The sequence below is a fragment of the Dromaius novaehollandiae genome, chromosome 1 (assembly GCF_036370855.1).
Source record: "Dromaius novaehollandiae isolate bDroNov1 chromosome 1, bDroNov1.hap1, whole genome shotgun sequence".
In the NCBI taxonomy this organism is placed as follows: Eukaryota; Metazoa; Chordata; class Aves; order Casuariiformes; family Dromaiidae; genus Dromaius; species Dromaius novaehollandiae.
This window is the reverse complement of record NC_088098.1, coordinates 68,100,346-68,123,126: the sequence shown is the minus strand read 5'-3', so window position 1 is coordinate 68,123,126 and position 22,781 is coordinate 68,100,346. Positions and strand designations below refer to the sequence as shown.

The 22,781-nt window shown below is 37.7% G+C and overlaps 1 long non-coding RNA gene across 1 annotated transcript in view; it reads right to left on the bottom strand.

Annotated features, from left to right (window-relative positions):
• Window positions 1-10,937: 10,937 nt before the first annotated feature.
• Window positions 10,938-22,781, bottom strand: part of LOC135328718 (uncharacterized) — a 70,289-nt gene continuing 58,445 nt past the window's right edge. The window contains exons 3-4 of the long non-coding RNA XR_010389725.1: window positions 20,722-20,830; window positions 10,938-11,287 (exon numbers count right to left, since the gene is read on the bottom strand). This is a non-coding gene — a long non-coding RNA (uncharacterized LOC135328718). The remainder of the gene's footprint in view (window positions 11,288-20,721; window positions 20,831-22,781) is intronic.

Sequence of the window (22,781 nt, the reverse complement as noted above, 5' to 3'; positions counted from 1 at the left end):
CTTTTTAGTGAGTCCTAATCAAAGAAGTAGGCTGTGTGCATGGATTTTCATAACCTCAAAGGGGTTAGGCTTAAATGATCACAAACGTTCACAGGCATGGAAGCTCAATTATCCACCCAAATCATTTGCACAATTCTGAAAATACATCTGTGTGACTTTGGTTCAAGTTCACTGCCTTTCTGCTTCCCAAGCTCCTTGGGAAGGACACAGCAAGTAGAGGGCAAGATAAGAGAAACCCTCACTGTCTGCTGTACTGTTTCGTAGTCAGTGAATTTCAGTGTTCTGAAATTTCAAAGCTCAGATCAGATTTCTCTGGGGTTGGCTGGGGTTCATCTTTAATCCCATGTGTAATTTTATGAAAAAAAGTCTCTTTCACAAATAGTCTCTAGGTTTAAAACCAGTGTCTGGTTTTATTAAACATAAAATAACTAGTAAGATTAGATTAAGACAGATTAGTTAACTTAGATTAAGAAGGCTAAAATCACAGTAGAAGTGAAGTGTACAATTTACTAACTGCTTTACATATAGAAGGCTTTATGTTGCTAAAAGATAATGTTTTGGGCCCCAAAGCCTCATGCTGCTCTGTGCCATTAACACAGCAGAAATAATTGGGAGTGCAAGATACCTTCTATGCCCTCTGAGCTCCAAACTAGTGCAAGGGCCATTACGGTGTCTCCTTTTCTACCCCAAACTACCTTTAATCAGGGAGAATCCAGGAAGGGCTAAGCGACCTGAATTTATGACAAGAGTTTCTTAGACATTTCTTTAGGCACATATACCAAATGAAGAAACCTAGAATTGCAGATGGGGCCTCCTAACTAAACAACAGAGAAGCTTAAGCCATCCTGATGCTGAGAAGTCTACAGAGTGCCTATGGACAGTGAAGAAAGCTGTCTTGCACAGCAGCTTTTTGATTCAAGCTTTTTTTTTTTTTTTTTTTTTAATTGCTCTTTACCTCCTCTGACACTACCTGCTCCAATGAACAGCTAAAGTTCAGTTACCACTTTTCTCAGGCTCATTTTGTTGAACCCTTATGTTATACCACTGAAATACTTGGGCAAGGCAAGAGAAAGATCCTTTTGCAGCTAAACATAGCTTATTGAAAGGTAACTGTGGTACTAAAATAAGGCTCCCTTTTAGAAATATTCTTTTGTTTTTTCTCTTTTTTTGAGTGATACATTTTTTAGAAAGTTTGCAGAAAGAAGGGTGGTCTTTAAGGGCCGTTGTTCCTCCATTTGCAAGAAGGCAAAGCTTGTGAGCCATCCAGATCTCTGAGGGCTGAGCTTCCAGTAGAAATCTCTGAAGCCTGGCCTGAAGAGGATGTTGCTTCAGTAAATTCAATTTTCCAAGATATTAAGAACTGAGAAAGTAGAATAGATGTCAGGTGCTCAAGGTGGAATTCTAGCCCCATTGGAGGTTAACGGGGCTTTTTGCCACAGACTTCAGGTCTTCACCTCGCCTTAGACAGCAGAGCAGAAATGCAGAGATAAATCTTATACAAGATTTAAACATTTATTGTGTAAGGATGTGTTTGGCAGTAAAATGTGAATAATGATGCTGACCTTGCCTGTAAAGCTCTTTGTAAGGTGTGGAAGAAAAGCACCATATAAGAGTATGGTATTAGGGATATTCCACTGCAAGACTAAAAGAATCAAGACTATTTTTAAAAATTGCTATTTTCAGGGTATTACATCTTTGAAGGGCTAGTACTGAAGCAATGCTACTTTTGCTATTCAAATCTATTCTGGAGAGGAAAAATAAGCCTTCTGAACAAACTATGGATTTTCATATTCCTTCTAAGTTGGAAGGCAATTGAGTTATGAAAGATAGTCCTAATCCTTGACAATTGCATTCTGTCACATCCTAAACATGATGTTTTCCTCAGCAGAGGCATAGCATGAGAGCAGAAGAAAAACATTTTTATATAATATAAAAGAACTAAGAACTCCCACAGCCAAATGGGCAAAAAGCCACTGGAACTGGAGACTCAGGATCTAAATACTTTCTTCACCCCCCACTCTGCCATGGGCCTTTTGTGTGATCTGAGTAAGTCAAATCCCATCTCTACATTTCCTTTTGGCTTGCCTACCTCTCGCTTTATAGGTAGGGAGGGTTTTTAATAAAGATTCATCTCTAAAAGTTCCTGAAAACCTGTCTCTAGATCTTTGGGGATAACTCTTACTATATATTTTTTCTCTTTTTTATAGAGGTGTTTTAAGACAATCCCATACAATGATGGTCTCAAACTTCACTGATTTTAGTGTGCTGAAGTAACACAAGCAAAGACAATCTCTAACACTGATGTGACTTGAGGTCAGCCACAAATTAATTGAAAGTACATTTGGCCACTTAAGTAAGGAATTATCTGCTGAAACTCATTTTGGCAACAAGAAAAACACTTTTCTAATACAACTTTTTTTTGATCCTCTGTCTTATCCTCAGAGAGGAAAATGAGGAAGAATACAGAGGAAATCTGTCTTTAATTCCAACTCACACATAATTTCACTGGTCTGAATATTTTACCTTGATCTCAGTGCTACTAAAACACACTGAGATATAATGCTGTCTTAATACTTCCAGATCTAAGGAAGAAAGGAAATTAAGAAAGAAAAATGGCAAAAAAGAAGACAAGCAATGCAGAATGGCAATGGGTCAAATAATCAGGGGAAAAGGAAAGAACAGCAAATAAGGAGGACAGCAAAAGAGACAAAGTCATCAGAGAGGGCAGTAGAGGATGGAAAAAGAAATAAGCAGAGAAAGGAAGGAATTATCTAAAGCAGAAGTGCAGTGGAGGCAAAAAAAATATGTAAAGAGAGCAGAGAGATGTCACAGAAATAAAAACAAAGTTGTAGAGAACAAACTAATAAATTACAGAAATGAGATACAAAAGAGAATAAGGAAAGCAAAGGAGCTGAAGCAGTGAAACAGAATAGAAAAAGAGGCCACTTCTACCCTAGGGATACTTTTACTTCCAGTTAGGAGGTGATCTGGGACCTACATTTAGTGGATCAACATGCCATGGAATTATTAAGAAAAATAAATAAAAAAAAAATTTAAAAAGCTGTCTCTAGACTACCAGAGGCTCTGGATAACATTGTTGCAACCTGCCTTTCAATGCCTTTAGGCTTTCTCCAGGCTAGCTGAATTTCTCTCTTCTGTCTTATTTTTCTAACATTTATGTCAACCTTACTTTACCTCTCTAGCTGCCTCCTGCATCTTCCTCTCTTTATATTTTTTTTGCTTGCTATTTTTCACCTTGGTTTAAAAGGGCAACTATAACTGGTGCTTGTGTCTAAACAACAGTAACTGACCGAAAATGAGAGTGTATCCACAAAAACTATAGAGCAATTGTAAGGAAAGGAAAACATGTCAGGAAGAAGTAAGCCAAGGAACCAGTGCAATTCATATTTTGTCTTTTATGCTGCCAAACATGGGTATTTCAGAGGCATCTGTAAACATCCTCACCCATATGTTAAATATTACAAGTTTGAATAGCCCTAGTAACTCCAAACAAAGTCCATTCTGAGTTTTTTATTTTTTATTTTTTTAAACAACTGTTTTTCGGCAATACTGTCCTGGCTATGCCCTTTTAGCTCTCCCAAAGGTCAGCCAGTGACCAGGATACAGCTTTGAACTCTACCACTAGGTCGATAAAACTGGCTCCCATTTCAATATTAAAATATTTGGCTGGAATGTAGAAGTCTTACGGCCATGACCGCAATGCTTTTGAAAGTGGATTTGACACTATTGTTCCAACACATCATTTAATTTGAACTGCAACATTTTACAAAAGAATGAATTGAAGTGTTGCAAGTTCAACAGGCTGCTTTGGCGGAGTAAGCCCTTATAAGGAGGCCTGTTAGCCAGGACCTTCCCGCTCCAGGCTTTGTTGTGAAGAAGGGAATGCAAATCAGACTCGAAGTGCTAACGAAGCACTTCAAGAATTAATGGCACGCATGTGAATGCGATGCAGTAAGACATTACTCATTAGATCTCCTGATCAGCCGTCACGGAAAGGCAGCTGCCATCTTTGCTGAGAGGAGTGACACGTTCATGGTGCTTGTAGTTTGGGATTTTGAGCTAAGGCACGCTATAGCAATCGGCACACTGTACTAATGTAGCTTTAACCATCACACTGAACTTAGTATATAAGAGGGCAGACTTAAAGAACAGGAGGGTAACTAATAAAGTTTCTTTTCTCCTTACAATAAAACACAAATCAGGGTGGCCCATGCTGGCACACCACACAATGTGGGTGAAGCTTCTCATTTAGACCAGTGACATCTGTTAGGCATTAATACAGCTAAAATCTGCTTCTTCATATGTGAAAGCAGCTTTACAAATAGGGTAAAGTTCCTTTTGGTCCCTGGGCCACACTCTGGAAGCACAGAAAGGCTAAGTTTGGTTTTGAATGTAGGTGAACTTGCATGGTTGTCATGGTAAGGGCCCCTGGACGGAGATAACCATGGATTTTTCAACGCAATCTCTGTTCACTTTAAGCTCTTAATCTTTCAAAACCAAAACCTTTTGTGGGAATTTATAATTTCTTAGAGTATTCTTTTTCCACCAGAAAAGTTTCTAAACTCTATGATAGGTTTTCTGGTCAAAACCAGAGAAGGAAACCATCCCAGGTGAGAGCACAGTGCCCACTGATTCAGAGTATGAACCAGCAACATGGTCTCATTCTAGGGGACCATCCTCTCCCTTCTTTTAAAGCAGAAAAGGAAACAAACAAAAAGCCATTTCAACTTATTTTAGAAAAATTTTTTTGAACAGTTTCGCATGAAGCAAGCATTTTCTGCTCAGGTTCACTCTCAACCAGAAAGGGACTGCAGCCCTGGTCACCGAACTGAGGGTTAAACGAGAAAATTCAGGCAAGTGAAAAATTACAAGCATGATCCGTAAAATACTCTGACAGCTGGACACTAAGTAGGCCCCATTACTGAAAGTCCAAGAGGAGAGTCCAACTGTGCCACAAGAGCTGCTCAGACCTCTTGTCTGAAAGGGATGATTCAGTGGCTGTTTTTTTCTCACAAAGAAAACAGGCATACAATACCCACTCACACTGACTTCTGCTGAAGTTGTACAGCTGACCTCCAGATGGCCTCTGAGCTAACACTTCTTGAAACAGGAACTTCAAAAATATTACACTTTTCTGGTTATAACACACCACTGAACCAGGAAAGCGACGGACTAAGGGAACTGTCAAGCACAAAACCCAACCATTGCTAAAAAAAAATTAATCTAACATACAGCAGAGAAGGAAGACCTTAAACACCAGGAGCAGTAGATTTTAGATTCACACAAACAGGATTGCTCACAGGCCTTTAATAACTAGCACATCTTTACAGCCTATTATCTCCAAGTGAACTGAAAAGCAGTATCTCCCCAGCGTAGGCGGTGTAAATCTAACCTCCCACTGTAAACTGCTCTCGGTGGCTGTCAGTAGAAACAAATGTCATCTAGTCAGTTGAGCAACAGACACAGTACTCTCCTCTCTGTCACTGGTTTCTCTGATCTTGGACACCTTTCTGCTTGCATGTCCATGCATAAATAATTTCCAAATTAGTTTTCCAAGTTTTGATAAACATGAAAACTATACACCAAGAAGTGATCTATACGTGTATTGTGGTAGCGTGATTTTTCTGTACATGGAAGTCTCACTAGTCTCTAACGATAAGCGTGTTGACACACATTTAGAAAGCATGTGTGTTAGATCTGGCACAGAGTTTTAAAATGCCAGTAAAAAGGATCCTTTTGGAAAGTAAGGGCTGCCCTGTTACTAACAGTGCTTTAAGCTCTTGTAAAATGTAATTCTTAGGAGAGTTGTCAAAATGCAGTGGAAGCTCCAGTACTGTGGCAGGAAACAGGTCCCAGAAATAGACTTGTTATGGTAGAACAAATCATCAATACCTAATAAACAGAAAGGGCAAAACTGAGGCACAAGTTCAACAAAGTATATCAGTGCGCACCATCCCTGCAATGAATACTAAGGTCAACAGGACTTGGACACTTTCCTAAAGTTATGCACATTTCTCAGCTCTTTGCTCAACAGGGGTGAGCTGGTCCCCACTCCAGCAATCTATTACAGTGACAAAGTAGCTCTTATTATGCCCAGCAACATGCATGACAGCAGCAAGTGTTGAACTGCAGCCAAATTCTGTCTCTAAGTGAGATAAAATCAGATCCAGGAGGCTAATCAGATAAGGATCAGTGCTCTGTGTACATCTATTCATTCATCAGAGCACCGAGTTAAATGCAGAAAAAATAAAGGTTATAAGGAAAATATAAGGGAAAAAAAGCCTCCTTAAATATTATTAATGTTCTAGCAATTTTGAGAGAATTTTGAGTAGTTATTGTCATTGTCAATAGTATTTTTCTGAAGGTGTTTACTAGAATGATAGGGAAAAAAACCTGTGTTAAAGCTAAGCTATTAACTGCTTTTCACTCAAGTCCCATTTTGCAATAGAGTGCTTTCACAATAGCTTCAAGAGGTGAATTTATAATTGTAAATACAACATCCTCAGTCATAATTTCTACATATCCCTACTTTTTACTGTAAACTCCTTAAGGCAGAGACTATTATTAATGCTAAATGTATTAAAATTCAAACCAAACAGCAGAAAGGAAAATAAGCAACAAATTAATTAAACTTGCAGCCAGCACTGCATTAGAAAATGTTGCAAATACCCCTGAGGAAAATTCATAATACAGCAGAACCTAAGGACATTGATCAAATGGGCAAAGAAAAAGAAGTTTTTGACTTGGAAACAAGACTAAAACCTCAATTTATAAGCCTGAAATCACATGCTTGTGGGAAAAAAAATATTTGCAAAGGACTGAATCTCTGTTTTTACCTCTGGCTGAGGAATCACTGACCTTCTGGGAAGCATGCTGCCAGAGCTTCTCAGTCCTTTGGCCAAGTGACTGAAATGATATCGAGATCTGAGCTAGTTTAGGTCTTTGCCTTACTGTTCTCGGTTAGGCTTTATCCCTCCTGTTTTGCTAGCTGGTCATGGAGTCCAGTCTCCCCTCACAGGCGGAGGGGTCAATAAAGGTGTGTGCTTGGGAGAGCGATGCCATCATATGAATGAACACAAGGATCTCCCTGCCTCTGGTATGGGAATTAAAGTCCTTTGCACATGCAGGAATAATCTAGGAAAGCATATTCATGAGAGAAATACAGGATGACAAAGGATTACAAATTACACAGAAGTTCCAACTAAAACATGGAACACAGGTTCTTCTTAAAACATTAACTTGTTAAATCTCCTGTGAAGAGTAAGTTCCCATTAGCAGAGGAACAGCCTTGATAAACTAAAAGGTCTTTCCTGTGGGTCTGGCTTTAAATTCACCTTTAAATCCTGTTTTCATAAATGGATCTCTTATCTAAATGAAATTTGACCATATCTGTGTGAGGATGCTCAGTTTTGTATGTGCTTCTGTCAGATTTTGAAAAACTATTTCTGTCATCAGGACTCCAACACTTCCGTCTTCTATTAAGGAAATCAATGCATATCTCATGTTACTGCTGACACTATGAAAAGCAACAGATGAGCACAGTGATGATCATAGTATGTGCACTCTGGTGCAAATAGTCAGCATGAAAGCTTTGGAGTTCAGTTAACAGAAATCTTCACAGTTGCGATGCCTAGCTAATTAGTTGTGCCTAATTCATTATACAGAGACAGCAACTTTCTAAAAGAAATGAAACAAAAAAACCCACATAAATATCAGGAGGTTTCATCATTCCTTTGTTAGCTTCAATACAGCAAGAAAAAGGCTTCAGGATTTTCATAGTTAGCATGAGTATAATCTGTCTTGGTCTCAGAAAAATAATGAATTCTAATTTTTTTTTAGGAAGATAGAAAATTCTTTGAAGTAAATTCATTTTCATGCTAAATATTGAAATGTTGGTATAAAAATTGTTTTAAATGTTTCTTACTTAACAGAATTTTAGTGTTTTATAAAAAAGAGACACGTTGGGGAGTCCAAGAGCTGAAGTGCTTTCTCCTGACAGAAGCAGCTTAGTACGGACACAAATCCATAGTGTTGACCATATATCAATGTATCCTTAGTACTGACAATACAACTCATACCAGTGCTGGAGGCAATCTCTTTTTGGAGAGATGGTAGTTCTGCCTTCATTTTCCTCCCAGTCCTTGGAATCTCTTTACTGACATGCCATTTCCAATACACTTCATGGGGATTTCTAACTCAAATAGACCTCATCAAACCATGCAAAAAGGACTGACACTTCTGGAACTTTTGCTTAGGTTAAACAAGCATCTAGCAACAAAATGCCACATTACTTTCAGAGAAAGGCAACTCACATAAGGGTCAAGGGGTGAAAACCTAGAATTCATCCAGGAATTGTCATTCAAGACTGGCATCCAGTGGCACTTGGAGAGGGGCTCAAGGTGTCTGGGCTCAGCTCTTGGATCTACTCCGTGAACTTCAGTCACTTTCTCAGTGCCTTAATTCCTCCATTTGTTTTTTTGCCTTTTGTACTTCGGAAAGATAAAAGTCAGTCAGTCAGTGAAAATTTTAAATAATCCAGGAAAATTGTGGAGATCGTTGATAGTGTGAAAGTTTTAAATTAAAACAACATATATAGAGGCATTTAAAGGAGCCAACTATAAAATTCAGTCTGAGTTTGTCAGTAACATGTAAATGATCAAGCAAGAATCAAATTGCATTGATAGGGTACCACTTTTCTCTGGTAAAGAAACACTAGAGATTCTTTACTAGAAGTAGTGAAGATTTTTTAAGAGATGAGCCCAAATACTGCACCATGTATTCACTATTGCCATTATTTGTTTACAATGTGGAAGCGCTGAAGTGTCTGTATTCTTTATTTTGTACCTGTCTTAATATTGCTATCCTTACTTTACATCCATCTGACCTTCCTCCATTCCACACACCCAGGAAGGAATTCTAGAGATAGATTTCACACCACTGACTTGCGTCTTTCACCATTTATCACTTTTAACTATCTCAGTTCCTGCTCACATTCTTCTGAAAGGTCAGGCAGTGGTGCTTTTAGGTTTTTCACTGCTCTGCTCAGCCTCCTGGACAGGTCTGCATATTCAGTGGAGTGAAGTGAAAATAGGTGATGTCAAAGAAAACCTCATGGAATAGATACAATTTTAGGTTGAAGCACTGCTGGTTTTTAATGAAAACATTGCATAAGAAGTCCACTACTGTCTGATGTCCAGTTTTACTGGGATCTCAATGAGAAAAAGGGTATTTTAGAATGTGTTTGCATAAAATCTATAGAAATGGAGCTCCAATTTTATACACATTCAGCGGTTAGTACTATCTGCTTCTGCTCTCATTTCAGACACAGACATGTCTATAATGAACAGAAAAATATTTTTATATCTATAATAAAGAGAAAAAAGGACTTGTTCAGTACAGCACACCTTTAGTGAGTAGCGTTGTAAGGAATCATTAGCATGGTACTATTATAAACCCTACATAAACAAATTCTGGAAAAAATTCAGGACTAAAATCTTACATAGCCTCTTCTCAACCATATCCTTTGTCAATAAAGCCTTGTATATTGTAATATTTTGCTAGAGACTATAACCATACTCCTCCAGAGGAATCTGTAAAGAAAGAGCTATATCTGGCTATTTAAAAAGAAATTATAAAAAAGATGTACATTAGCAAGAAGCCAAACTTTCACTTTCAGCAGTTATAACAAGAGAAACCCCCCGAGAACTGCCTTTTCTGTACTAGTGAGAAACTGTTCTTCTCTTTCAAGATTCAAATTGTATTTCTCTAGATGAGTTTATGCTAGGATGATACATACTTCTTCCTTATGAAATAATAGTGATTTTTTTTATCCTGTACTTTTCATTTATATTAGTACTTCTTTATTGACTCCTGAATAAGACAGGAGGTACACTAAATACTTCACTGAAACCACTGTCAAATGTAACAGCAGAAGAAAGTTTTTGAGTAACAGTAAAACCTCATGCCTCATCAATAGCAGCTCAAATGCAAAGTTCAAGCTACCCCTACGTCATGTCCCTACATTCAGTCATATCGAGCCCTTCACTTGCATGACAAGCAACCTCAAATTCTTCATTTTGATTTGATTCTCTGTCACTTCCTTTTTCCTCTGAAAGTCCAGGGTCTCCTTTACCAAAGCTACAGATAAACACCTAGCCCTTTGAACCTTCTCATTTATATCATTATAATTGTGATTCTCAGGTTGCAATTCCTTTCCAAAGGTTGATATTTGATCCTCCAACTTCGGCACAAGGTGTTCCTGTGCCTGATATTTCAAATTAATCCCTCCTCCTCTTTCTCTAATCATCTCAAATGTCATATCAGATGGAACCTCAGAGGATAAATTCACTGCTAACATTCCTGCCTGCTTGTGAGTCATCAAGTTAGGGACTTAGAATTTGTAATTGAAAAATGCGTCTCTGCAACATTTTCCTCAGAAACATTCTCTCTGGTCAAAAAAAAGGAGATGCTGAAGGGATTTCTGTCTTCTCAACATCACCTGACATGCCAGAAATGAAAGGGTACAGAATTCAAAAGTTTAGGTAAAATCTGCTTTAAAAAGAAAGAAAGAAAAAAAAAGTATAGAAATTCCTAGGAAGTAAGCTTACGTTTCTGAAACTACCAGAGTTCAATTCTTTTTACTATAGCATTCTATAGTGACACCTAGATGTCTCACCTGAGATGGTGGACCTCATTCTGCCACAGGCTGTATGAAAACATGATGAAAAAAGAGCCCCCTCTCCAAAGAGTTGAGAATGTATGTAAAAAAGATACAGAGTTTACTTGCTACTGATGGAGGCAATATAGATGTGGTCATTTCTAATGTATCTCAAGACATTTTTTGGTTTGTTTGGTTACTTTTTTGCCAGCAGTCACTGGCCAGGAAGAAAACCAACATCAAAAGAAGGTGCAGAGATTGCATCAAAAAATGACGCTCATAGCTGGGAGCAAGGCTAGGATTAAAGCAAAATCTCACAGTTCCATAAAGAGTATACCACCATGCATCCTCCTCGTAGATTCTCCTCCCTTTACTCAGAACAAATAATGTTGTACTTTGCCTGTGAATACCTGATTTGTATGAGACTGTTAAATGCAGTAAAGTGTTAAGCAGTGGAGTAAACATGGAAGAATCTGTCCAGCTTGTGTTGTCACACAACGACTGCTCTTCTGAGCCTCATCTTTCTCCGTTGTCCTCAGCCTTGATATTCATTCAAGCTTTTGATAAAATACCAGCATTGAGACTTGAGTGATTTGTCATCTTTATACCCTGTAAATGCAGCATAAAAATAAGTTAGACTGATTGAGATTACACTGTTGAGGCAAAACAAAATGGGGATCAAATTCAAACTGACAGCTACATGAATTTTATTAGTTTGAAGAGAAAAATTTATGAAAAAACTCTAATCCAAAAACCAATAAAGCACTTTGCCAAATATGATGTTATCTGAGTCTCGTCATATTAAAAAAAGTTCTATTAAATCCCCCACTTTCAAGTTCAGCATCAAAAACACTCAGTTTAAATGATATTTCTGTCAGTTTTTTCTTAACCTTCATGAAAAATTTACTACGCCATGCTTAGAATTACTTGAATAATACATATCTTGTTTTAAATTCAAGTTATTACATGCACTTGTAAAATGCTATTTGATTTGATTTTTCCTCCCACACCTTAAGCAAAATATGTGACAATTTTGTTTTCTCTTGGGTAGCATGTATACGAGCTAACCCATTCCTATGGGATTTTCAATTGCCAGCTAATCCAAAGCTATTTCTTTTAGAATTGCATGCAATGAAGTTAATGGACTCAAGGGGCTTTTTACCCCCACAGTATGTGGGTTTGGGGGGGGGGGTTTGTTTGTTTTTTTTTAATAAAAAGGTCCATAACACATTTTTTTCTTTTCTAGACCCCAGACAAGAAATTAAATCACTGGACCACAGTAGGAAATACCACTAGCAGAAAGGTTCTGGTCTTGCAAGATGACACTAATAGATCTATGTTCTTTTTCAGAGTCTCTTTGCTTCTATCAGGGTTTCATGCAAGTCCAATAAAATTTACCATTTACATTTTACAAGTATATTAACTTTATTGTTCAATTAAAAGAGAAACTCTCCCAACTATATACACCTCACTGCTATTTTTCTCCTTCCACCACCTCACCACCCCTTTTCTCAAAAGGAATTGTTCTCTAAATAAGTTTACCTCTTTCCAAGAGTTTTATGTATCATCATTCCAAACTAAAACCTTAAACTGATTCTGGTTCTAATATATCTGACCAAACGGATTTTGAAGAAATAATGGAGTTTTGATTCCCATACTGGAAAGCTGACATCAAATATGGTCCTGCTTCTAAACAGCAAAGTAGGTTTCATCTCTTTGATGCCCAAAATATCCCAAGGTCAAAATGATCCAGGGAAGGGAGGAAGAAGCCTCTCATCTCTACTTAAAGCAGCTCTGTTCAGTTCCTTAACTCTTAATGAACCCCAAAGAAAAGTATGAGCATACAAATGTGTTCTGATTAAAAAGAGGATATCCCAAGAGCAGCTAATTTAATACTAGATCAAATGAACTGGAGTTGAAATTACCATGTTTTTGTTGACTATTTTAACATATTCAGGGAAGGCATATGGATCTCTATATATTTCTGTGTCTCTTCGTAGTATCATTCCTCATATGTTATACCAGTCGGTATGGAATACATGGATTTGAAGGGACAAGGGGGTGGGAGAAGTAGTCGTGGAATGGATTACTGATGTACTCTAGGGAAATTTATTAAAATGATAAAGTAAAAATCCTATCATAATTCATTTTCTATTTCTCTTTTTCTGCACTGTTAAACTGTGGGAATCTCTAACAATAAAACTACCTAGAGGACTTGTTGCTTTCATTAGAACTAACATCTCAGCCACAGTGCTCTATCCCTTGCTCCTTCCCAAAGTGTTCTCTGATTAAAAAGAATAATAATAATACCCTGCCCAAGACTTGCAGGAATACTTTTAGGCAACTAAGAAATCATCACAAGAAAACGTAAAACTCTGCTTCTCAACTGAGCCCTGATTTCTTCTTTTAGAACCATAGCAACATTTCTTCATATTAATTAGGCCCACACATATACCAGTAAGATGGGAGAGGAAAAATTGTAGTAAAAAATGGATGATCCACAGTGCTTGGGGTGAACCTTAATGGTACGACTAACTTGGGTGCTGAGCCACCCAGTTCACTTCAACAACCTTACTTCCAATCCAGGTTTAGAGTGCCTCATCAAGTACCTGTGGTTTAGGAAATAGGATGGTCCCAGTTTATTTCTGGCTGGAACCCAACCATTTCTATCAAATTTATTCAACCAAATCTATCAGTGATGGTTCATCCAGGAGAAGAGAAATAGTGTGGACCAAACAGCACCGCTATTGTTTTATTCAGTACCCTTACAAGATCTCAGAAGCCTCTATCAGTTACCAAGGCTATCATGAATGGATGTGGCAAAAACTATGACAGAAGGTTATGCCAGTGGCCATTTTTTCCATTTTATTTGTGTTTTAAAAAACTGAAAAGACGGCAGAGATATATTCACTGCTAGCTTTTCTCTAGCCAATTGAAACAACATGGCCTGAAATTCTATGATGTAGCAATGATTCAAGGTCAAGAAAACACCTACATATTCACTAAAAAGAATCCACTCATTTCACCAGGTAACAAAAAATTCTAGTAAAGGTGAGATCTGTGGAGGACAGCCATGAAGCTGGTCAACTGGCTAGCTCGTAGCTTCATCATACCAAAAAAGAATAGGATGTTATTAAATGCTGTTCTCCAAACCTCTGCAGTGTTATTCATTATCACAGTACCGCTAAAAGGAAGGTGGGAAGTCAACCAGATAGAAGATGGTCACTCACTTTTCCTCAGATGCATATGATCAGTAAACTAAAAATAGCTAGCAGAAGATGCAGTGGAAGGACGCATTTCCTTTATGGCCTCCCCATCATGAGTCAAGAGTCAAAAGCTAGAAGAATTGCTGAGGAGAAACAAGTCAGTGAATTGAAGCACTTTGTGTGTAGACCTGTGGCAGTCTTCACATGCTGTCATAGGGGAGAGGACAACTGCTCCAAATGGAAAGTGCACTTATATATTCCTGTATGAACCTCTAATCTAAAAACAACAAAGAGAATAAGATAATAATAATAATAATAATAAATGATAGGCAATGATAGAAAAAACTTTTCAAAAAGAATTTATCCTGAAAGGGAAATATAATGTCAGCAACTGAGGTCAAGCCTACACCAAAAACAGCTGATTTTTGAGAATACAGTATGAAAGAATACTAAGGTTACATGGGAGACCTGCAGTGAAGGAGAACAGGGTTACAGACTGAGGTACAGAAATAATTTACAAAAAGGAATTAAAAAAAAAAAGTCAATGATGGACTGTATTAGAAAGAAAAAAGAAAAGAAAAAAATCGGAGGTTGTGACTCTAGAGCTATGAAGCATTACAAAGCAAATGACTCTAGACAGATCTGTGAGTTGGAAAACTGGTGAGAGCATTGTAGATGGGTCAGGGCAGAACACTCAAAAAAGAATATTCACTTTTCAGGACCATAGAAACTTCAGCCTAAAAAGACATCTTCCTTCTATTGTAAATTTAATTTGACCACACACAGACATTGTTAATAAACCTGCAAACGTACACTTAGTAGCCATCTCTGTAAAGATGAGGGAGGAACAACAGACCACCACAAATAGTACTGAAACAGTCATGGCCTAGTTCCATTTGATCTGGTTGTAACATGGAGCAGCACCTTTCACCTTTTTTGCCTTCTCCACAACTCACTGAAATCAGTGGAAAGATTAGAATTATTTCACTGGGTTTGGTGTTCAGCTCTATATGCATATTAAGGCATTAAGATTACTTCAGGTGCAAAGTGTCACATAAAAAGCATTGTTTAAAGAGAAGATTTATCAGCTCACTATTACTATATACGCTTTGATTAATTTTTTGAGGAATTAATTATGTGGCTACTGATAATCAGCCCAAGGAAATTATTTTCTCAGAGGAAACAGACTAGTAGTTCTGAAAATTATTTATGGTGCTATTCAATGTACATATTATGCAGCTGTTCTTCCAATTATAAAAGCCAGGAAAACAGACACTTTCAAACTTTCTTAATTGTTCAGCAAAATATATACTGGTCTGCAAAGGGTATGCAGACTTCTTATTAACATCCTTAACAGACACAGTCCAGCTTACTTTATAACTTTGATGAGACAATGTTTTATTCAATCATAAGGAGAAAGATACAGATGAAAGCCCATCAGTTTACCTCTCAAATAGTGTTGCACAGAGTTTGACCATGCCTAGGTGTGTAAGCTCATGTACAGCTGTATTCAAACTTGAAATATATCAACTTGTGTTGCCTAATTCAGATGTTGTTTGAACCTGATGGATTTAGAACGGTGACTCATGATTCCAAACGTCTCCTCATCTTTGCTATCCTCCTCCAGAATCTCACTATTTTTCTTAAAGAGTAGTACTCAAGGGTGTACATAATTAGTCCTACTCATGCCTCATGACCATGTGGGAGTGAAGAGGAGCAGTTACTCCCCAAAGGTCTTACACAACATTCTAGTTTCTAAATCCTTAATCTTTTTTTTTTTTTTTTTTTTTTTTTTTTTTTTTTGCAACAACATTCTAATATTTGCTAATACGATTTGGAACATGCAATAGCCAGATTAGGTTTCTGAAACTGTGGCATTGACAAATATGCTCCATTTTGTATTTATGCTCTTGTTTTTTCTTTTTATTTATTCCCAAAGCATATCACTTAGCACTAGTTTTTACCTCCTGGCCTAGATGATTTCTCCTGGATGTTCTCTTCAAAGTATGAAGAGCACTCTGAATATCATTCCAGCTCTTAATATTTTAATCCTTCCAGCTGCACTTCATCTGACAAGGTAGTAGTATGCTTACTTACTCTCCTCTCATTCAGAGGCCATTTGGATTCCAGACAGGTGTCATTCTCTCATTCATACCTTCAGATAGTCGATCTTTGGAGCCTCACTTTTTTATGGTTTTTATGGTTGTATACAAAACAACTGATAATCATTCTCCATATGTTTTTTCTAGCAGTTAAAATCAACCGATCCACCCCACAGCAATTTCATTTGGACAGTATTGTAGTTTTCTGCTGAGAATGACATGCAGGAAGGCAATTCTTTCTACATCCCTTTCTAGACCAATGGAATAGAGTTAGAAACCACAGATTAAGGATGTTTTAGAAAAACTGCTTTCTCTCATGGCTTCTTGCAGAAGGAAGAAAGCAATGAGTCTGGGTCAATTCTTAGTTATGCTTGAGATGACAGAGGACAGAAAAAGTTCAAAGTAGTAAGTGCCCAAGAGAAAGTGGAGTGTGAGCCAAAGCAAATATTCTATCAAGGAGCAAGACAGCAGGAGACAGCAGCACAAAGCACTCAGACTCTGAAGAGCCTTGGGGTACATGGCATACTTACTGGGTCAATGAGTGACTGAATTCTCAATGAAGAAGCCCGGATAGGTCAATGTAACAATTTCATAAGACATAAAGAGAGTATACAGCATACAGCCAAAGGGTTAAAATCAATTTCTGCCATCCTCATGCTCACTAACTGCAGCGTGGCAGGTGGAACATACAGGACACAGTGAGTCTGCCAGACTTCATAGATTAACTGGACTACAATCTGCAACCAGCCTGCAGAGGCTACAAAAGCCCTATGATAAATATGAACATGCTTAAACAGTGAAAGATGTGAGAAATCTTGAGAGACAGGAAAACAAGATCATCATTGCTAGCAAAGCAGCACAATAAAACACCCAGAGAGTATAACTGGAAATATCCAGGATATTTTCATGACGTCTGTGGAGAATGAGACATGGTTTGCATTCTTCTACCATATTGAACTGTTCTTAGTAAATGTCTTGCAGGAAAATCATGGTGATGGTTTCCAAACCAGATAGGTCAGTAGGTCATATAGATTTCCAGAGAATAAATGTGATCTCATTCCTCGAGAAGTACAGACCCCATGTATAGACCAGATGATTAGCACAAGTGTGGCAAACTGAGTTTATAATGGCATTTGAACCATATGGTATTGGCAGATATATCCAAAGAAAATCCTTTGCACACTGAGGGCTCTGATTTCAGACAGAAGTGTCATTCACTTACACAGGGAAGGTGCAGCATTAATCAGCTGAACTGCTCATCATCCCACAAGGAATATGCAGCTGAAGACATCAAATGACATCATGATCTCCGATGAATGACAGAGAGATCACAAAAGTTCTTTAAGTAACACCAGCAATGCCACGATCAAACCAAACCAAACTAAACCAAACAAGAATGATGGCAAACCCAGACAAGAGTGCGGCCAGGATTTTGATGGACTAGGCTTAGGCTGTGACTGGACAAAACTTTTTGTAGGTAAGGTAGGTGTTGGCTTGATGGCAGTAACCAGTAGCAGCGACAGATTGAAAACAGAAACAGTGAATGTGTATATTCTTACATTTGGCCAGTTACTAGAGTCTTCTGGTGCCCGTGTTTAGAAATGATAGCACTGCTGATGAACTTATCAAAACTAGGAACACAGAGGAAAAAAAAGAGATTACTAGAGATCTAACAGGCTTTTCATGTGAGCAAGGAAGCACCATGTCCACAACCAGTGATAACAGAACTAAGACTTCACTATTCAATTCTTACTAATAACAGTTGCTATTGGGGAAAGCCCATGTGGATACACAAGAACCAAGGAGGTTTCTTGTACTGTACCCTGATAATACATCAGACTAGGACATTGAGAAATGACACTTCTGAATATAGAAGGACTCTGCTTGGCTGACACAAGGGAAAAAAGGAAATTGAAGGTATTATCTACTGTGGTCCATTTTAATTCGGTGAGGCATTGTGCCTCATTCTCCTGGTTAAATCAAACGATTACTGAGGTGGTGCTTCAGCCTGTGGCTATCATTTTTTTCTGTAGACTGTTGTTAAGGGACAATGTCTTCTCAATTTTTATTCCTTGTGTGGAGATTATTCCTTCCCCCCTTTTTCCACCTTTTGGCGGGGTGGAGCATAATGATTTTAAAACCCTGCAGTAGGAGCACGAGCACACCTGTCACTTATAGAACAGGACTTAGCATGTAACAAGTATGAATGAGCGCATCCAGTCACCCCAAGAAAAATATTCTATTTGGTGGCAATAACAAGTGTATTAAGAGGTTAAAAAAATACAGCCTGTATCAAAACTGTAGGATTCAGTATTGAACAAAGACAAAAAATAATAAAATGTTACCATTTATAAAACATAGAACCATGTTGACCGTAGCAGGACTTGCCTATCACTTTGGGTTTTTATGGCATCCAACAGAAGAAGTTATAACATGCTAAATTCCAACAAAGATCTAAAGGTGTAATTCATTTAGGCTTCTCAACGTGAGATCGTGTGGGTATAGCTATTTTTAACAGTGAGGCATACAGGCCACAAATGGCGGTATGATTTGGGATTCTTTAGGATAGAAAGACTATTGATGAACCTACTGTGCTTGACTGTCCTGATATATCCAAGCCCCCTTAAAGATAATGGATTACAACAGGATGCACACTGTGAAAACGTGTTCTCTGTTGTAACTCCACTAAGGCAACAGATTCGCATCAGGGATTAATTTGGCATTTCCTCTTCAAATGTTTTTTCTGTGCCTGTAGCTATTACTGTTCTTTTGGCACAAACCCAGATTAGCCATTAGTGTGTGGATTGCCACTACTCTGCCAAGCTTTTAGAATATAAACAAAAAATAAAAGCCACTTTGCTAAGATGACAAGAACATTTAAAGCCCAATAATATCTCCTTGTAACTTTGGTAACAGTAATAATATGAGGCTAGCTTTCATGTTCAAAGAAGGGAATGGGCTAAAATCATTAAGGCATTAGAGATTTTACATAATTAAAACTGTCACTTTATATTGGCTACCATAAAAATAGCTATTATACTTAGAGTGGTTACTATCAGTGACTGGCAGTTTTTTGTCTATGTTTATTTTTGTGAAGAGACTAACTGAAAAATGGCACATGAAATCTAAGGATATAGTACTTCTGTAATATTTTACATTATGGAACACTGAAATGACTCTTTAACCTGTTTTTGATTTTCTGAGAAGTATCCTAATCTAAAGTGTGGCTTCCTTGCCATTGCTTTGATTTAATCAACAGGAAGAATCATGTTCCCATTTTATCCTCCACTTTACACCCTTGCACAAATATGACATTTGCTTCAGGTACATCTCTTCTTCTAAACATACACATCATACAAATATATGTGATGGGAGCGAAGGATATATTAGAGCTTAAAAAAAGTAGTTAATGTTTTAAAAGCCAGGAGAATTCCAGGTATGTGTGAGGGAAGAAAGAAGTAAAGGGCAAATTATCTTAGGATAGTGAGAATATATAATTGCTTTCCTGAAATAAAATCATACTTCTTCATAGCAGAAAAGATCGACTCTTGATTTGTGCTGCACTGGTGGTCTTAACAGATTGGAGTATGAATATTTCTGTGGGAAAAATCCCTGAGGGTTTAAATAGGGAAGTAACATATATAGAAAATCATGGCTCATTAGCTAATGAGATGTTAGGTTTTTTTTAAAAAAAAAGAACAAAACAAAAAAATCCATTATTTCAATGATGCCAGAGTTTCAGCCTGCATAATAAGAAACATTGCTATAGAAGTTATTATAACACTAGTCTTATCAGAACAAGACTAGAATTGCTAATCTGAAAAGAGAGCTCTCCTAGTCTCCTCTTTTTGGATAGGTTCTCTAAACTTCTACTCCTCTTGGTAGTACTGCTCTTCTCCTGCTCCAGTTTGTATTTATGTTTCTGGAGCATGGGTGACGAGAACTGTGTGCAGTATTACAGGTGAGTGTCCAATACAATGTGCCTTGTGACATGGCAACAACTGTCTTATCTCTATGGAAATAACTGTTTCCTTTAGAGCTTCAATTTATATTTTCCTTTTTTACAGGCACATCACCGTGGTGGCTCATAAATGTTCCACAACCACCTGCTCCACTCAAGCTTTTCATCTCTGCTTTCACCAAAAAGAGCAGTTTACATTTTATAACAGAAATCAATGTTTTTAGTCTTTCAAAAACAAAACAAAAAAAGACCTGGCAGTTTGTACTATTGAATTTCATTTTCTTTTTATTACTTCAAGGTCATTACATTCCTATTGTAAAATATTCTGCATTTCAGCTTTCATTCCCTCTCTTCCTTTTTCTTTCCTGTCTTTGACCCCAAACTCAGCCTAATCATCCTTACAGAAATTGAGGCACATTATTTATTTTTGACTTTTTAGGTTTTATCTTACCCGATCCTACACCATAGTCAGCTTTTCTTCTTTCCGTAGTCTCTTTTTATGTATATAGCTGAAGAACCTTTTGCTATTTGCTTTAACTTCTTTCACAAGGTCTAAGGCAGCTTAACTTTTATCAGGACTTATTTTATCTGTACGCTGTCTAAGCTTAGTATGTAGCTTCCTGCGCTGCTCTGAGCGTCTTTCATTCTCTGAAGGTGTTCTCCTCTTGGAGTTTATTTTTGTCCTGCCCTTCTATATCTGGATTACCCCCTGCTTAGTATTCCAGTTTCCAATGGCTTTTCTACCTCTGATGAAGAGAAATTTCAAGCTCCTACCTATTCAAGTCTCTGAGTTCTTCAGTGCAGGTGATTCCACTAACCACATTGTTTCACATCCTCCTGGCTTCACCTTTTTGAAGTAACAGCTGAAGCACCAAAAAGCCACCTGAAGGAAAATCCAAAAAAACACCTTTCATCTAATCTTACGGTCACTAAATCCAATTTATTTTCCAACAACCAATATGAACCAGAGACTCCTTTTACCAAACTGACAGTGTCTCTCACAATCCTTACTATATTTACTGTCTGACGCTTCTGCAAATACAGCATCCACAATTTACAAAGGAGGAAAGGAGTCCCGGGAATACCAAATGATTTGCTTAAGACCATTTAGGACATCTCTGCTAAGGCAGAGAAGGGAACCTCAGGTCCTCTGTACCAAAACTACTGAATGAAACCTCTCCTCCCCTCTCCCTTCTGACATGAGCCCTCATAAACCACACGAACAAGCAGGTGCTTGTAGAACATTTTTTCAACACTTATTTTTCCAATTTGCCTCCACTTCTTTCCACCAACAACACAGTCTGAGGGATGAATGGAAAGCAGGAATAGGAAGGGGAGATTATGAAGACTGCAGACTACAAAGATACTTACCAACCTATGCAGGTCATCGTCTGGTATAGCTTTAGTCCTACTCTATTAAGTATGTAGAAACAGGCAGAATTCAAAGAGAAAGAAAAAGTTCTCACAAAAATGGTAGTGGACTGTATCCAAGGTAACTTTAAAATAGCTAGCTCTGATACCACCAGTTACGGGAATGCAGAGGCAAGGAACACAGCACGGATCTTAAATTTGCCTCAAAAACTCCCTGGCACTTTGGCTGTATACACTGTGGTACCCAGAGCTGACATGCCAAAATAATGCCACTATAGTGTGGCTATACCTCAGTATCTCACAGAACTGGGCTGAAGACTTTTGAGGCAACAAATGTAGTGCAATACACTACTACTGAGATATGCCTGAGAACCAGGAATGCATCTGAGCCATAGCATCAATATGATTTACAACTTAATAACTTTCTGTTTCCAGAAATAAAGCAAAGTTGTTATTTAATGGCTGAAATACTGCCATTTTCTCCAAATGCCAGTAATAATTTAAATTCATGACTTCTGTATTATTCATGTGGTCCAATTTAATATGAACAGTATTTCTGGTGTTCAGCGTTTATGAAGAGTGTCTCTTTAGGGTATACCCTACTTTATGACAAACAGATGCTAGAAATAACTACCTGGTGTTCTGCTGCTGTGAACTGGGGATTAAAAATAGGGCTCGTAATTTTCTAACCTGAACAGCAGAAAACATAAGGATCTTTTTTTGACAAGATGCTAGGACAAGGTAGCATAAACTCTTTTTCCTTCCTACTTCTCTTGCCTCTGTAGTATCCTTTCTTCACTCAACAGAAAAAAAGAGTTGTCACTAAGAGTAAGCGATTTACAGCCTCATAAAGAAGACCCCACATTTTTTATTTCATTATTCACTATCATCCTTTAGGCTTCAGAAGCTTCAAAGATGAGAAGCAACCATTTTAATTACACTAAAGGAGATGAGAGGCAGAGGGAGGAGTGGGCCAAACTACCTGTTGTATTTTACTGAAAACATATGTGCAAATGAAGCTGGCTGTGGACCACCACTGTTTCTAGCCAGTCAGGATAAAGCAAAAGATGAATATGGAATATATTAAATCTCACTGCAATTTACTTGAGAAATCCATTAATAAATAAATATTTATTACTTATTCATAAAATAAATCTACGCCTCAACAATAAACAAATAACAAAATGAACTGGAAAAGGCTGATTCCTTCACATCTCCTATGCTTTTTGTTGCATGACATATTTTTGGATTATTTTCATGCCTGTGTCTTCCCAAGGAAAGTAAGAAGGAACAGGAGTGGTTATGTGGTTTTCAGTTAACACTGAACTGGTAAAATTCACCAATTTGTTGGAATAAGTACTTTTTAAAACAGGAAAGTCAATGACAGTGCAATGAGCAGCAGTTCAAGCTTTCTTGCTTTGCTTTACTGAAGTATCTTAGTGCTACCTTGGAAGAAACACCCT